This window comes from Lepisosteus oculatus, unplaced genomic scaffold (assembly GCF_040954835.1).
Source record: "Lepisosteus oculatus isolate fLepOcu1 unplaced genomic scaffold, fLepOcu1.hap2 HAP2_SCAFFOLD_48, whole genome shotgun sequence".
Classification (NCBI taxonomy): Eukaryota; Metazoa; Chordata; class Actinopteri; order Semionotiformes; family Lepisosteidae; genus Lepisosteus; species Lepisosteus oculatus.
The window spans coordinates 671,958-689,668 of record NW_027168020.1 but is presented as its reverse complement, the minus strand read 5'-3'; the positions used below and the strand labels follow the sequence as shown (position 1 = coordinate 689,668).

At 44.6% G+C, this 17,711-nt stretch overlaps 5 non-coding genes across 5 annotated transcripts; 3 read left to right on the top strand and 2 right to left on the bottom strand.

Annotated features, from left to right (window-relative positions):
* Nucleotides 1-5,944: 5,944 nt before the first annotated feature.
* Nucleotides 5,945-6,026, bottom strand: trnas-uga (transfer RNA serine (anticodon UGA)). Its single transcript has one exon. It is a non-coding gene; the product is annotated as a tRNA-Ser (tRNA).
* A 1,343-nt stretch (nt 6,027-7,369) lies between these two features.
* Nucleotides 7,370-7,451, bottom strand: trnas-gcu (transfer RNA serine (anticodon GCU)). The gene has a single exon. It is a non-coding gene; the product is annotated as a tRNA-Ser (tRNA).
* A 1,624-nt stretch (nt 7,452-9,075) lies between these two features.
* Nucleotides 9,076-9,148, top strand: trnar-acg (transfer RNA arginine (anticodon ACG)). Its single transcript has one exon. It is a non-coding gene; the product is annotated as a tRNA-Arg (tRNA).
* A 4,029-nt stretch (nt 9,149-13,177) lies between these two features.
* On the top strand, nt 13,178-13,250 carry trnar-ccu (transfer RNA arginine (anticodon CCU)). Its single transcript has one exon. It is a non-coding gene; the product is annotated as a tRNA-Arg (tRNA).
* A 3,378-nt stretch (nt 13,251-16,628) lies between these two features.
* Nucleotides 16,629-16,701, top strand: trnar-ccu (transfer RNA arginine (anticodon CCU)). The gene has a single exon. It is a non-coding gene; the product is annotated as a tRNA-Arg (tRNA).
* Nucleotides 16,702-17,711: the final 1,010 nt, after the last annotated feature.

Genomic DNA, 17,711 nt, shown 5'->3' with positions numbered 1-17,711 from the left:
GCTGTCTTTTAACGCATACAGAATTCATTCGAAATCATTGATTTCTCCAATTAACAAGGGTCTCTTTTTGAACCTGCCAGAAGCATTCTTTCAATGTAACAGATTTACTCCGGGGAAGGGCAGCATGACATTGAGAGTAGCTCAAGCTTTCAGCACCTTTATCTGACTGCATGTATGCAGACACTGCTCAGAATCCCCTGTAAGATTCTCCTTCAATTCCGTTTTGCAGTGCTTTAGCTCTTTCAAAAGGCTTCGCTTTGCTAGTCACAATCCAAGGCTCATGACAGCATTTGAAAACATTCGTAACTGCGTTGGCCGGGAATCGAACCTGGGTTAACTGCTTTGAAGGCAGCTATGCGCAACACTGGCTCGCTCCAGAATAAATCTCACGTCGAGGGCATATTTTTGTCCATTTTACCGTGAGTCGGGCTCAGCTGCACAGAGGAGAGAGCAGAGCAATGAGGTCACGGGGACAGGGGAGTCACACGCTGGCGGTTTGAATACGCGGAAGATCACTGAGGGATCCACAGTATATGGACTCTCCGTGCGCCATCAGTCCGCACTCCGGACTCTGAATCCTGCCATCCGAGTTAAGATCTCGGCGGAACCTGAGGCGCAGTTCCTTCTTAAAACGTAATCTGGTGAGCATTTCTAGAATCGTACTTGTATAGATGCAGCCTTTAATGTGTTGCTAGGTTAAAATTGATGACTTCTTGTATTTCAGTAGGCAACTGCCCTCTTGATTTCGGATTTAATTTCTTTATTACAGGGGCGCTTTTATGAAGACAGAGTCATGTTCAGGTACTTTGCTTGATGGAGGAAGCTCATTTCGGACTCTGTGATCTGCTCACCTGGAAAGGTCTGCTATACTACTACAAGAGAGAAGTAGAGTCTGGAAGAAGGGACAATTTTATGATGCTTTGGAAGATAATGTTTTTTTTTCTTATACTGAAAATGAAAGGTAGTTGTTTCTATATGGACTCAGTCTTTGGAATTTGTATATATATATATTTCAGTGATCCCTCAGCCATTCCTTCTGTATTGTAATTCAATTTCTCTTTTAAAATTCCTTCCCCACTTCTAGGACCTGCAGTTGCTGAACTCCACAATGGCTTCTATTGGAAAGTCTGTGACTGAGACCAAGTGTTCACTTTTTTATGAAACCATTATTTATTTAGGAGCAATGAGCAATTCTTATATAAATGCAATAAAATCATTATGCTCAAACTATGAGAGAGAAAATTAAGGATAATTTAAGAAATCAGTCTTAGCTTGTTTCTATACACAGATGGTATTATTTATTTTCAAAGGAAACCCGCGAGGATTCCCCTGGTGTGCAAGATGTGCCTGAATACTCTTGATCAGCTTCCTGCTCACTTGAAGAGGGCGTGTATGAAGCACGCCACGGCAGAAAACATCAGGATGGCCTCTCAACAGGCGAGGGAGGACATGATGAATCACCTGAAGAACGGGGTCATCGTGGATTACCACAGAATAGAGATCGTGTCTGGTGAGGCAAACAGGATAGTGGTTGTAAGACTGCTAGAGTCCTTGGGCCTTTTTGTACATGGGAAGCCTGAAGACACATTGGCAAGGTGAGATATTTTTAATCTGTAAGGCTTCTGTAGTTTCTTTTTGAAATCATTGTTACAACATATTATGTAAAAGCATGTTGAAAAGAATCTACCTGCATTCCAGCGGCCCTGAGCAAGAGGCCGCAGTCCAGGAGGAAGAGATGCCAGAGGCTGCTCTAGAAACTGAAACAGAAGCGGATAAGGAAGGGGAAGATGTGAGCTCTGAAGAACTCTATCAGCAGTAAGACTTTTTATTTTTCAGATGTATCTATTTTTTACTAAAATTCTAATTTGTCTTATAGGTATAAAATGTTTAAACCGGTGTTTTATATCCTTACAGGCCCTGAGTAGTTAAAAAGTATCAGCAGGCCGGAAGAGAGTGGCCCAAGCTGGACTCTATAGAAAGCACTCCCTGGATGCTCCTCTCCTGATTGGATTCAAACAGTACCTTACCAAGGATCTGGGAGTGGCAAATTATTCTCAGGAGGTATTTATTTTTTAAAGGCATTTAAAATTAAGCAATGGTATCTTCATTGTAAATGTTTTTATTTCTTAGCTTAAAATTCACCCATGTGAAATGATGTCAGCCATAAACATCATGACTCTATATTTCCTACCTGAATCTATTCTACTTAAATTATTACATTATACACAATTTGAGTTCATTTTAAAAAGTAAAAGGTAATGAAAGGAATGCATTTTCATAAGAAAGATAATACCGATATGCATGTGATAATCTTCCTTATATCATGTAGTGCATCATTTGGACACTTTGTGGGCTTCAAATACAAAGAAAATCATGTTCTATGGTACAAGATAAATACAAAACTTAAGCTTTTATTTTAATTAGATTTGTTTATAAAGCATAAGCAATCATTTATTACATTAATATATGTAAAAATAACATTTTAGCATCATACGTTTAGTATATTTAGTCCCTAATGCTGAAAGAAATGATCATAGAACATGACATCTAACCTTACCTGCGGTGTTTTTAATCCCTATTGCTCAATGCACGGTGAAAGCATTCCATACATGTGTCTGACAATGAGGAATGGGCCCCTGAGACAGTCATTTGCCTGTTTCACAAATGATCGTATTTTACTAGAGATTCTGCTTGGGATTCAGATGTGCATTCGGACAGCAATCCCTTTCAAGAAATGATACGTTCTGAATGAGGTCAAAGGTGCTGGAACACTGTATCTAGGATGTGTTTGCAGAGACTGTGTGTCTCCTGCTTCAACGCAGTGATAAACAGATGTGCTCCTTTAATTTATTGGTACATGCCCAGGGCAGTAAGCAGTCTGAGGATTTATTTCCAGATGGCATAGAGCAGTGAAGCAGTGAAGTAGTGCAAAACACTGGATCATTATATTATTAGAATCTATTCTACTTAAATTATTACATTATACTCAATTTGAGTTCATTTTAAAAAGTAAAAGGTAATGAAAGGAATGCATTTTCATAAGAAAGATAATACCGATATGCATGTGATAATCTTCCTTATATCATGTAGTGCGTCATTTGGACACTTTGTGGGCTTGAAATACAAAGAAAATCATGTTCTATGGTACAAGATAAATACAAAACTTAAGCTTTTATTTTAATTAGATTTGTTTCTAAAGCATAAGCAATCATTTATTACATTAATATATGTGAAAATAACATTTTAGCATCATATGTTTAGTATATTTAGTCCCTAATGCCGAAAGAAATGATCATTTGTTTAACATGCACGGGTCTGTCTCAAAGGATGCAGTACTCCTGAAGGGTCTCAAACCCTACATTTCGGATGCCTAGCTGTATCCCTCACCTGTGGCACCTCAGAATGACTTCTAACCTTACCTGTGGTGTATTCAGTCCCTATTGCTCAATGCACGGTGTACATACTGCATACATGTGTCTTGAGAATGAGGAATGGGCCCCTGAGACAGTCATTTGCCTGTTTCACAAACAGGGACCTGGACCTAGACCTGGCCCGTACAGGGCTCAAACCCGCGACCTTGGCGTTATTAGCACCACGCTCTAACCAACTGAGCTAACCAGCCTCACGACAGTGCTCCTCTCTGTGCTGCAAAAAATCAAACTCAGGGAATTTCTTTTGTCCTCCTTTGAATAGAAAGCCGTGTAATCAGTGTACGGGCTTTCTCGTGCAGTTTCATGGTTCTTGTAACCCAAATCCTACACTGGCCTGAAGTGCCCCCCCATTTCACAGCATTTTTCAGCTGATTTAAAATGTACCTAAAGGAGAAGCATTATTGAAGACCATCAATTACCAAGAGCTTTTGTCAAAGGTTTTGGTGGTCATTTTGAATGACCACAGAGCGCTGTGACCTCGGTTTTACATCTCATCCAAAAGACAGCGCCCTTTTACAACACAGCATCTCCGTCACTATACTGGGGCATTGGGACCCGCACAGACCTCAGGGTGAGCGCCCCCCCGCCGGCACCATTAACACCGCTTCCAGCTGGAAGCTTTGTTTTTCCCTGTAGCTCATCCTCATCCAGGTACTGACCTGGCTCACACCTGCTTAGCTTCAGTGGGTTTTCAGTTGCGAGTTGCAAGGGGATGCAAGTGATGGAGCCGCTCGCTGCAAAAGCCACTGCATTGGCCGGGAATCGAACCCAAGCCTCCCGCGTGGCAGGTGAGAATTCTACCACTGAACCACCAATGCTCAGTTCCTGGGCCTTCAAAAAAGACGCTTTTTTGGTGCTCTGTGCAAAACGCGTCGACATCTGCTTCCAGCTGCAAAATGCCATTTGCGGACGCTGAAGAACTTATTTCTAAGGCAGCGGGTACAAGCGATTGGGCGTTTTAAAACCACCAGGAACAGCAAAGAGGCGCGCTTCTTTGCTTGTGCCGAAACACACCGACTGAAAGCGGACAACGTAGTCGGCAGGATTGGAACCTGTGCGGGGAGACCCCAATGGATTTCTAGTCCATTGCCTTAACCACTCAGCCACGACTACAGCAAGCCCCACTGCCGCTGCGTTCTTGCTACAATCTTACCTGGATCGCGAGGCGCCGGCGGAAGCCTATTTCAAAGTCGTTCTCCGTTTCAAAAAAACATTTCCAAAATACAGGCCTTGCAGACAGACACGCCTCAGAGGACTTAAGGGTGGCTTCATGTCGGAATGATAAAGTCTCCCCGTCCGGACATGAAAATGCCACTTTGTTACACACAAAAAAAGAATCAACAACAGAGAAATGCCCACAAGCATTTGAAAAGCCGCACCACGTCGCACTTGAAATAGCTCTTACATTAGTGGTAGACACAGGAATCGCCTTTTTATTTACGCTCTTACCAACGCGATGGAAAGCAAAACAAAGCAAAGCAGAGCAAAACAAAACGAACAAACGAAAACCCTCACGTCCTGCACTTGCATATAACCCCGTTACGTGCCCAAGCGGTATTGTACGTCATCCTAGCACTGCACCCCGGGTCGTACGGTATATGGGAACGAGCACACGCCACGAATCGTCTCGAATCACTCCCTACAGCTGTAAGGCGCCTTGAAGCGTGCACCCCCAACATTCTTCTTTGCGCATCTGTGAAAGGTAAACTCTTGAGCAAACTCTGAACCAGCTCTAAGGAAACTAATCCGATTAGACGTTACTTTGACTCATCTTCTTACGCTCAGTGCCGGATTGCTCAAACTCCAGCTAGGGTTAGGGTTAGCATTCCCACGCTACTTAGACACTTTGTTTACGCTCAGTGCTGGATTTTGGGAACTTCAGGACGAGTGGGAATTTTCTCCTATCTGTCCATTCTGTTTTGTTTTGGAGACTCTTGGCTGCCTATGTTGTTCAGTGCACCGTGAAGGAAACATTTTCCAAAACTGTGTCAGCTCAAAAGTTGTAAGAAAACCTCTCCAGGTGCTTTAACTCTCTTCATTTTTGTCATTTAATGTGACACTCGATGTATAACTGGAGCCTCACATATGCAAATGGTGAGGCTCCAGTTCGACACCCAGTTCCACACCACTTTACAGTATATGACAAAAGCATGGCAGACTGTGCCGGACCAGCTGGTAACTTCCGCTTATTTTGACCATATTAAACATTGGAAATCTTCCCACTTGCATTTGTGACACTTGATTTTGGCTCCACCTAAGACACTCTTAAATCTTCAAACACTTTTCTCTTCTCCCGCAACACACTTGTCTGTCGGCACTATGTGGCAGCGTTGCATGACAACCCATCTCACCACGGAAAGGAACCTAACAGCTTTGGTAAGAGAGTAGAATTACCTGAAGAACTGCTTTCCATGGAAGCAGGACCAAGCGATGTAGCATTTTTATAGTACCAGGAAAGGAGAAGCGGCACTTCGCCTTTGCCGCACAGGCACAAGGTGACGTGCGGCAGACGCCGTAGTCGGCAGGATTCGAACCTGAGCGGGGAGTCCCCAATGGATTTCAAATCCATCGCCTTAACTACTCGGCCACGACTACAGCGAGCTCGCCGCCGCTGCATTCCTCCTATAATCTAACACGGAGTGCGAGGTGGCTGCGGAAACCTTTTTAAAGTCGCTCTCTGTTAAAAAAAAAACCTTTCACAAGATACATGCCGGCAGACAGACACGCCTCAGAGGGTTTAAGGCTGGCTTCACGTTCAAATGATAAAGTCTCCCCGTCCGGATGTCAAAATGCAACTTTGGCAGACAGAAAAAACATCAACAAACCACAAATGTGGACAAGGATTTTACAAGCTGCACCACACTGCACTTTCAAAAGCATTTACATTCGTGTTAGACGCAGGAATTGTCTTTGTTTTGCGCGCTTACGAACGCCATAGAAAACGAAACAAAACAAAAGCCCTCAGCTCCTGTACTTGATTATAACGCCGTTACGTGTCGAAGCAGGATTTTACGTCATCTTACCACTGCAACATGGGGAATAGAGGGAAATGAACACACGCTACGAATCGTCTCAATCACTCCCTAGAGTCGTAAGGCACATTGAAGGGTGCACCCCCATCATTAATCGTTGGGCCTCTGTAAAAGGAAAGCTGTTGAGCAGTCTTTGAAACAGCTCGGATGAAACACTTGATTGCTTCCATGTGCATCTGGAGCCCACTTCTTATTTTCACTTCACGCCGCCCAAAGCATTTCTAAAACAGGAGATTCGCGTTTGGGAATGCGCCCTGCCCTACAAATAAAACAGGTCTACGGGTCTGAAACCTGCTCCACGGAAAACAGTTCTGTTGCGCTTTTGATCAAAGGGAGATTCTCTGTTCTTACTTTTTGATTACATAACACCCAAAGGGGCTTCTTTGGAGCTGGATTCCAACCAGCATCCTAAAGTTTCTTGGCGGTATCCTTTACAGTCCTCTGTTCGGTCGACAAGGAACAGTAGGGGGCAGCTTTCCTCACACATACAGTGCAATGTACTGTAGTGTTCCCCTTCATTGAATTCGCAGTTCTGCATCAGACCTCTAACTCGTTTCCTTAGCTTGGATTTAAGCCACGAAGCAGGCTTCTACTGTATAAACGTCTAGAGGAATCACAAACTATTTGAAAGGCCATCATCCCAGGGGGAACTGACAAAGTCTATCCCTAAACACCTAGCGCAGTCTCTCGAGAGACTGTCAAAAATCGCTTTCTCCGTTTGTGCTGCAAGTAAGTGAAAACGCGGTCTCAACCCAGAGCCACTTGGCAGCAGCGGCACGTAAATACTGTTACTACCACTGCTCGATACCAACGTTAGCCTACTATACCATGTTCAGCCACCGCTAGAAAATGTAAGGCTCTAGTACTGGAGCAAACAAAAGGAGAGCCAACGTCAAATGTAGAGAGCGACGAGGATGGGATTCGAACCCATGCGTGCAGAGCACAATGGATTAGCAGTCCATCGCCTTAACCACTCGGCCACCTCGTCGATGAAACTGGGCTGTCCAGACATGGGTTGGCGCGCTCCAGATGATCTTTTTCTTTTTTTTCCCTCGTACTCAAGGGTCCTTTTCCTGTTCCACATGCGATTTCAACATTTTCCTTGGGAGATGTCAAGCCAGCAAGCCACTGCTGTGGTTCAGTGGCCATTGTGGAGTTCAGTGGCCCTGTTGTACACAGAAAGCACATTGAGCTCCTTGGACATGAAAAGTTCCAGATAAAAGCCATTTGTCATCCTTTCTCTTGGTGTCGATGTTGCTATTGTATGTAAAGGTGGCAACTTGCTCAGCGAGCAGGCGGAGCACACACCGAATGCAGATGTGTCTGAGTGGTGTGTCCAAGTGGCTGCAAAAGGACAACACTACCGGGGCGCCGTTGCTTAGTTGGTTAAAGCGCTTGTCTCTTAAACAGGAGATCCTGAGTCCGAATCCCAGTGGTGCCTTCTTTGTTCTGTCTTCTCGAACAGAACTGGTCCTTACAGACAACCGCCTACGGCTAGACTTAATTAAATGCAAGTATTCATTTCCTGTCTTTAACGCGACTTGTTTTTCTTAAAATGGATGGAACTTGCAAAACATGAAATACAAACATTGCTAATCAGCGCTAGCGGCTGGCAAAAAAAAAGAAGTCAGCAATGTTTTTTTTCTTTAACCTTAACCCTGCTAATGGAGAAGAGTTAAACGACCGAGTCTATGCAGCTTAAACGGTGCTCATGTCGGGTTCTTAGCTGAAAGGGTGGTAAATCACGCTCACCCCAGTCCTTAATCTTTTAAAAGGATACAATATTGAACCTAGTCGCCACATCACATACATCCTGTTCAACGATAAAAAAGTGACATCTATCCTCGATCCAGAGTAAATCCCACGATGAGGGCATATTTTTTTCCACTTTACCATGAGTCGGGCTCAGCTGCACAGAGGCGAGAGCAGAGCAATGAGGTCACAGGGACAGGGGAGTCACACGCTGGCGGTTTGAACACGCGGAAGATCACTGAGGGATCCACAGTATATGGACCCTCCGTGCGCCATCAGTCCACACTCCGGACTCTGAATCCTGCCATCCGAGTTAAGATCTCGGCGGAACCTGAGGCACAGTTCCTTCTTAAAACGTAATCTGGTGAGCATTTCTAGAATCGTACTTGTATAGATGCAGCCTTTAATGTGTTGCTGGGTTAAAATTGATGACTTCTTGAACTTCAGTAGGCAACTGCCCTCTTGATTTCGGATTTAATTTCTTTATTACAGGGGCGCTTTTATGAAGACAGAGTCATGTTCAGGTACTTTGCTTGATGGAGGAAGCATATTTCGGACTCTGTGATCTGCTCACCTGGAAAGGTCTGCTGTACTACTACAAGAGAGAAGTAGAGTCTGGAAGAATGGACAATTTTATGATGCTTTGGAAGATAATGTTTTTTTTTTCTTTGAAATCGAAATGAATCAGAATATCAGTGCAAAAGACAAACTCTTGGTTTGGTTTAAAGAGATATGGTTTTAAAACAGACAAAATGTAGAAAACAGGTGTTTCTCACTTTTGGAAAAGAATGGACCGGGGGTAATATTTTACTAGGTGCAGTGCTCATCTCACTGGGTTACAGTCCTGCAGTGTCACACCAGGGCCAGTGGCGCAATGGATAACGCGTCTGACTACGGATCAGGAGATTGCAGGTTCGACTCCTGCCTGGCTCGGGTCGTTTTTAAACACATCGGGCTACTCCCTAAGTAGTCTGTGCTACTTACTGCATTGTAATCGTACCCAGTAAGATATTTCCTTCATGTAAATGAACTGCACCTGACAGCTTTAGAAAAACACCTGGGCTCAGTACGGTGCTGAGAGCTTAGCGTTGCTGTTCTAATTAGCACGCACTGCATCGGCTATGAGCCCGAACCTTTCAATTATTCCGATCAGTAAGTCAACACGTAGTCCACATGAACGGTAGAAATATTCTCTTGTCTGTCTCTTGTTTGTATAGAACTGAATGTCCCTGACAATGTACTGTTAGTTTTAATTGAAGAACGGCATTTGTGTTCAAATATACCAGACAAGTTTATGTAACTGCTCATGCGACACTCAGTTGTAATTAGTCAAGAAAAAAAAGTCGAACAACAGCTGCGGGTTTGATTCTGAACGTATGAGATTGCAGCGCCTTTTACTTCCATTGACAAATGATAGAGATCCAGACCAGCAAGCAAACCCACGGCTTTTTCGGTTTTCTATCTAGGCAACGTTGGTGTCTGCAATAGCATACATGAAAGCGTGATGCGATTTCTGTGGCTACATTTGTTGCACGTCATGCACAGTAAGAGTGTTTCTAACACCAAATAAAAAGTCAACAATTAGCGATCACGCCTTCTCCTCAGTTAACCCACTGAAACCCTTGCTGTTAACAGTTCTTTACTGCGTGCTTTACCAGCACCTACATATCGTGTCGGTTCTTTCAGCTTTATTCATTAGGTTTTCAAAGGCATAAGTAGAGCACCAGAGGTGCGAACGCAAAATGTGTAGTTATCTGAAGAATTGATTTCCATGGCAGCGGGTCCAAGCGATTTCGCGTTGTTATAGTACCAGGAAAGGAAAAGCGGCACAAGGCGACGTGCGGCAGACGCCGGAGTCGGCAGGTTTCGCACCTGCGCGGGGAAGCCCCAACGCATTTCGAGCCCATCGCCTTAACCACTCGAGCACGACAAATGCGAGCTCGCCGCCGCCGCATTCCTCCTATAATCAAACACGGACTGCGATTTGGCTGCGGAAACCTTTTTAAAGTTGCTCTCCGTTAAAAAAAAATACCTTTCACAAGATTCGTGCCGGCAGACAGACACGCCTCAGAGGGTTTAAGGCTGGCTTCACGTTCAAATGATAAAGTCCCCCAGTCCGGATGTCAAAATGCAACTTTGGCAGACAGAAAAAACATCAACAAACCAAAAATGTGGACAAGGATTTTACAAGCTGCACCACACTGCACTTTCAAAAGCATTTACATTCGTGTTAGACGCAGGAATTGCCTTTGATTTGCGCGCTTACGAACGCCATGGAAAACGAAACAAAACTAAAGCCCTCAGCTCCTGCACTTGATTATAATGCCGTTACGTGTCGAAGCAGGAATTTACGTCATCCTACCACTGCAACACGGGGAATAGAGGGAAATGAGCACAAGCTACGAATTGTCTCTAATCAGTCCCTACAGTTGTAAGACGCCTGGAAGCGTGCACCCCCATCATTAATCTTTGCGCATCTGTGCAAGGTAAACTCTGGAGCAGTCTCTGAAACGGCTCAAAGGAAACACGTGATTGATTCCATATGCATCTGGGGTTCATTTCTTATTTACATTTAATTCAAGGGAAAGGCTTGGGTCAGTTTCAGACGGCCTCCAACAGCGAGATTCAAGCGCCCCACCTTCAGCCCAATCTGCGCCGCCAGAACGACAACGGCTCCTCTGGTCTTTGGGGTGCGGTTGTGACCCCGTAACCTAAAGTGTTGGTGGCAGACAAATGGAGACTAACAGGTGATGTCCTAGGACATGACTACATTGTGACACTCGGTGGGGATGGTGACCATTGCTTGGAAAAGAGTGCGAGAGTGCATTTTGAGCGTACAAATGTCCTTTTGATTTGCAAAGCTACAACCCCACCTTACTCAGTGAGCGTCTCTTCTTTTCTCTCACATACAGTTGGGAGAAAAACTTTTGTAAACAGCCCTTCGGAATGATGTGGATTTCTGCATGAATGGCTCCTAACATGTGATCTTATCTTTATCTAAGTCATAATAATTAATAAAGAGAGTCTGATTTAACAAACAACACACGCCCAACATTTGACATTGCTGTTTCTTTATTGACCAAATGGTTTAAACAATCAAGGTCATTGATGGAAAAAGTACGTGAACCCTTATATTAAGGAGCTAGTGGAACCTCCTTTATGACAAAAACCTCAATCCCCACTTTCTGTAGCGGCTGGTCAGACCTGAGCAGCGGTTAGGAGGTATTTTGGCCTATTCCTCTATGCAAAACTGTTTCAGTTCATGTATATTTTTGGGATGTCTTGCGCTGAACGGCCTGCTTCAGATCACGCCACAGCACTTCAATGGGATTGGGGTCAGGACTCTTACTTGGCCATCCCAAAATACGGAATTTCTTCTGTTTCAGCCACTCTGTTGTTGATGTACTCCTTTGTTTTTGTCATGCTGCATGACCCAGCCTCTTTCGAGTTTTAGATCACAGGCAGACACCCTGACATTCTGCTGTAGAATTTCCTGATACATCTTGGAATTCATCGGTCCCTCGATGATTGCAAGCCGTACAGCCTCCGCCATGTTTCCCAGGTGGGATGAGGTTTTGGAGTTGGTATGCAGTGTTTTGTTATCTCCAAACATAACGCTGTGCACATTTACCAACAAGTTCAACTTTTGTCATGTCTGTCCACAGAACATTGTTCCAGGAGTTGCTGTGGAACATCCATGTGGTCTTTAGCAAACTTGAGAGGGGCAGTGGTGGTTTTTTTTGGGGGGAGAGCAGTGGTTTCCTCCGTGGTGACCTCGCATGATCACCGCTCCTGTTCAGATTTCTTCTTATGGTGGACTCATGGACACAGACGTAAGACAAAGTCAACCACCTGTTCGCTAGATCCCATCCCCACTCAGCTAGTCAAAGATTCCCTCGAAGGACTGGCAGGACCTATAATTAGTATGATGAATGCATCGCTTGCGCGTCCAAGCCGTATTTGACTTCATCCTACCATTGCAACACGGGGCGTATATGGAAACGAACACACGCTACGAATTGTCTCTAATCAGTCCCTACAGTTGTAAGGCGCCTGGAAGCGTGCACCCCCATCATTAATCTTTGCGCATCTGTGCAAGGTAAACTCTGGAGCAGTCTTTGAAACGGCTCAAAGGAAACACGTGATTGATTCCATGTGCATCTGGGGTTCATTTATTTATTTACATTTAATTCAAGGGAAAGGCTTGGGTCAGTTTCAGACGGCCTCCAACAGCGAGATTCAAGCGCCCCACCTTCAGCCCAATCTGCGCCGCCAGAACGACAACGGCTCCTCTGCTCTCCGGGGTGCGGTTGTGACCCCGTAACCTAAAGTGTTGGTGGCAGACAAATGGAGACTAACAGGTGACATCCTAGGACATGACTACGTTGTGACACTCGGTGGGGATGGTGACCATTGCTTGGAAAAGAGTGCGAGGCCCCTTTAGAAAAACATTTTGTTAACAGGCATTCTGCCTCAGCCTAAACACCTATAGCTTGCAAAGCGCATGCTATTAGACAGGCACCTCTGCAAGACCTTAAGAGTCTCTTAAACTAGTGATAGTAAGGTGTTCCCAATGGGCGATGTTCGGCTTTCAAATCATCTCTCCGTGGAAGCGCCGAGATGCAACTGTTTAAGGTTTAGAAGCAGCTGACTGTTTCACTACCTAGCTGATCACTGTTAGTCAGGGAGCTCAGAGGTGAAAAGCCTGTCTGAGAGACAATTCGCCGTCGATCAGTTCAATATGTTCCGTACCAGCTCGGCGCACCTGAGATCATCTTGGTAGCCGTGTAGCTCAGATGAGTGAGAGCGTGTGTGTGTGTACCACCGTGATTGGATGCCGGTCCTTCTCAGGTCACAGTAAACCTTCTGCTGCCTAACTTCCCTAATTTTGGGGATCCCTTTGAAAAAGCAAAGGAAAAAAAAAACTGGCTCTTCATCAGCGTGATCGACCCCACTCAGTGTGCCCCAGTGGCCTAATGGATAAGGCACTGGCTTCCTAAGCCAGGGATTGTGGGTTCGAGTCCCATCTGGGGTGCTCCTGTCCCTTTTTGAGTGTACAAATGTCCTTGTGATTTGTGAAGCTGCAACCCCACCTTACTCAGTGAGCGTCTCTGCTTTTCTCTCAGTTGGGAGAAAAACTTTTGTAAACAGCCCTTCGGAATGATGTGGATTTCTGCATGAATGGCTCCTAACATGTGATCTTATCTTTATCTAAGTCATAATAATTAATAAAGAGAGTCTGATTTCACAAACAACACACGCCCAACATTTGACATTGCTGTTTCTTTATTGACCAAATGGTTTAAACAATCAAGGTCATTGATGGAAAAAGTACGTGAACCCTTATATTAAGGAGCTAGTGGAACCTCCTTTATTGACAAAAACCTCAACATCCAACAAACCTCAGCATCCGCCATGCTTCCCAGGTGGGATGAGGTTTTGGAGTTGGTATGCAGAGTTTTGTTATCTCCAAACATAATGCTGTGCACATTTACCAACAAGTTCAACTTTTGTCACGTCTGTCCACAGAACATTGTTCCAGGAGTTGCTGTGGAACATCCATGTGGTCTTTAGCAAACTTGAGAGGGGCAGTGGTGTTTTTTTTGGGGGGGAGAGCAGTAGTTTCCTCCGTGGTGACCTCGCATGATCACCACTCCTGTTCAGATTTCTTCTTATGGTGGACTCATGAGCACAGACGTAAGACAAAGTCAACCACCTGTTCGCTAGATCCCATCCCCACTCAGCTAGTCAAAGATTCCCCTGAAGGACTGGCAGGACCTATAATTAGTATGATGAATGCATCGCTTGCGTCAGGCGTTGTACCTGATCAATTTAAGGTAGCGGTTGTTAGACCGCTCCTTAAGAAGTCAAATTTGGATCCACAAGTTCTTAACAACTACAGGCCTGTCTCAAAGGTCCCATTTCAATCTAAAAGTTTTGAGAGAATAGTTGTTGCCCAATGTCAATCGTATCTGGATTCAAATAATATACTTGAGAAATTTCAGTCTGCTTTCTGAAACTGCATTAACGAGAGTCGTAAATGATATTCTCTTAGCTACTGATGTGGGGAATGCAAGAGTGCTTGTGCTTCTAGATCTTAGAGCTGCCTTTGACACGGTTGACCTCTCTGTTTTGTTACACAGGCTTGAGTTTGAGGTTGGCTTATCTGGAACTGTCCTTCAGTGGTTTACTTCACATTTTACTCATCGTTTTCATTATGTTCAAATATCTAATAATTGTACTGCTTCATCAACGTCACCAGTTCAATTTGGGGTACCAGACGGATCAGTGCCGGGGCCAATATTGCTCTCTCTCTCTACATTCTGCTGCTAGGTAGGATAATACGAAAAAATAATATGAACTTTCATTCATATGCTGATGACACTCAAATAAACATTTTGTTCACACCAAACGACAACTTTTCTATTATCACTTTAGTTAAATGCATTAATGAAGGAAAGACTTGGATGTGTGAAAACTTTTTGTTACTCAACTCTGAGAAAACTGAGGATCTGTTGATCGGAGGCAACAATACTGATAGGACTACTATAACTTCAGCACTTAACTCAGAGGATTTAAACATTTGCCTCAAAGAGACAGCACGTAACCTAAGTGGCATATTAGACACAAGGCTCTTAACAACTTGCATTGTTAAGTGCCTTGAGACAACCTTGTTGTGAAAGGTGCTATATAGAAATACATTGATTTGAACTGAATTGACAATGTAAAATGTTGTGTGTGTTGTTTGTTAAACAAGACTGTCTTTATTTATTATTATGCGTCAGATGAAGATCAGATCACATTTTAAGAGCCAATCATGTAGAAATCCAGATCATTCGCGTTTTAAAAGTTGCGGGAAAAGCAAAACAGGTGCTTTTCCTTTGTTGCGCAGACACACGACGACACCGTAGGCGGCAGGACTCGAAGCTTCGCAGGGAGACCCCGATGGCTTTCTAGTCCATCGCCCTAACCACTCGGCCACCGCCGCCGCCACTGCCTTTTTGATGCAGTCTAACATAGAGTGCCGGGCAGCGGCGGAAACCTTTTTCAAAGTCGCTTTCCGTTTAACAACAACAAAAAAAACTTTCACAAAATGCATGCTAGCAGACAAATGCGCCTCAGAGGACTTAAGGCTGGCTTCAAGTTGGAATGATAAAGTCTCCCCGTCCGGTCAGGAAAAGGGAACTTTGTTAGACAGAAAGAAGGAAGTAACAATAACGGAGAATTGTGTGCAAGGATTTTAGAAGCTGCGCAGCCCTGCAGTTTCAATAGCCCTTTTATTCGTGTTAGATGCTGGAATTGCCTTTTTTTGACGCTCTTACGAATGCGATGTCAACGAAAACAGAACAAAGCACAAAAAACCCTCAAGTCCTGCAGTTGGATAGAATGCCGTTACGCGTCCAAGCCGTATTTGACTTCATCCTACCATTGCAACACGGGGCGTATATGGAAACGAACACACGCTACGAATTGTCTCTAATCAGTCCCTACAGTTGTAAGGCGCATGGAAGCGTGCACCCCCATCATTAATCTTTGCGCATCTGTGCAAGGTAAACTCTGGAGCAGTCTTTGAAACGGCTCAAAGGAAACACGTGATTGATTCCATGTGCATCTGGGGTTCATTTATTTATTTACATTTAATTCAAGGGAAAGGCTTGGGTCAGTTTCAGACGGCCTCCAACAGCGAGATTCAAGCGCCCCACCTTCAGCCCAATCTGCGCCGCCAGAACGCCAACGGCTCCTCTGCTCTCCGGGGTGCGGTTGTGACCCCTTAACCTAAAGTGTTGGTGGCAGACAAATGGAGACTAACAGGTGATGTCCTAGGACATGACTACATTGTGACACTCGGTGGGGATGGTGACCATTGCTTGGAAAAGAGTGCGAGGCCCCTTTAGAAAAACATTTTGTTAACAGGCATTCTGCCTCAGCCTAAACACCTATAGCTTGCAAAGCGCATGCTATTAGACAGGCACCTCTGCAAGACCTTAAAAGTCTCTTAAACTAGTGATAGTAAGGTGTTCCCAATGGGCGATGTTTGGCTTTCAAATCATCTCTCTGTGGAAGCGCCGAGATGCAGCTGTTTAAGGCTTAGAAGCAGCTGACTGTTTCACTACCTAGCTGATTACTGTCAGTCAGGGAGCTCAGAGGTGAAAAGCCTGTCTGAGAGACAATTCGCCGTCGATCAGTTCAATATGTTCCGTACCAGCTCGGCGCACCTGAGATCATCTTGGTAGCCGTGTAGCTCAGATGAGTGAGAGTGTGTGTGTGTGTACCACCGTGATTGGATGCCGGTCCTTCTCAGGTCACAGTAAACCTTCTGCTGCCTAACTTTCCTAATTTTGGGGATCCCTTTGAAAAAGCAAAGGAAAAAAAAAACTGGCTCTTCATCAGCGTGATCGACCCAACCCAGTGTGCCCCAGTGGCCTAATGGATAAGGCACTGGCCTCCTAAGCCAGGGATTGTGGGTTCGAGTCCCATCTGGGGTGCTACTGTCCCTTTTTGAGCGTACAAATGTCCTTTTGATTTGCAAAGCTGCAACCCCACCTTACTCAGTGAGCGTCTCTGCTTTTCTCTCACATACAGTTGGGAGATGTCTTGCACTGAACGGCCTGCTTCAGATCACGCCACAGCACTTCAATGGGATTGGGGTCAGGACTCTTACTCGGCCATCCCAAAATACGGAATTTCTATTGTTTCAGCCACTCTGTTGTTGATGTACTCCTTTGTTTTTGTCATGCTGCATGACCCAGCGTCTTTCGAGTTTTAGATCACAGGCAGACACCCTGACATTCTGCTGTAGAATTTCCTGATACATCTTGGAATTCATCGGTCCCTCGATGATTGCAAGCCGTACAGCCTCCGCTATGCTTCCCAGGTGGGATGAGGTTTTGGAGTTGGTATGCAGTGTTTTGTTATCTCCAAACATAACGTTGTGCACATTTACCAACATGTTCAACTTTTGTCACTGTCCACAGAACATTGTTCCAGGAGTTGCTGTGGAACATCCATGTGGTCTTTAGCAAACTTGAGAGGGGCAGTGGTGGTTTTTTTGGGGGGGAGAGCAGTGGTTTCCTCCATGGTGACCTCGCATGATCACCACTCCTGTTCAGATTTCTTCTTATGGTGGACTCATAAACACAGACGTAAGACAAAGTCAACCACCTGTTCGCTAGATCCCATCCCCACTCAGCTAGTCAAAGATTCCCTCGAAGGACTGGCAGGACCTATAATTAGTATGATGAATGCATCGCTTGCGTCAGGCGTTGTACCTGATCAATTTAAGGTAGCGGTTGTTAGACCGCTCTTAAGAAGTCAAATTTGGATCAACAAGTTCTTAACAACTACAGGCCTGTCTCAAAGGTCCCATTTCAATCTAAAAGTCTTGGGAGAATAGTTGTTGCCCAACGTCAATCATATCTGGATTCAAATAATATACTTGAGAAATTTTAGTCTGGTTTCTGAAACTGCATTAACAAGAGTCGTAAATGATATTCTC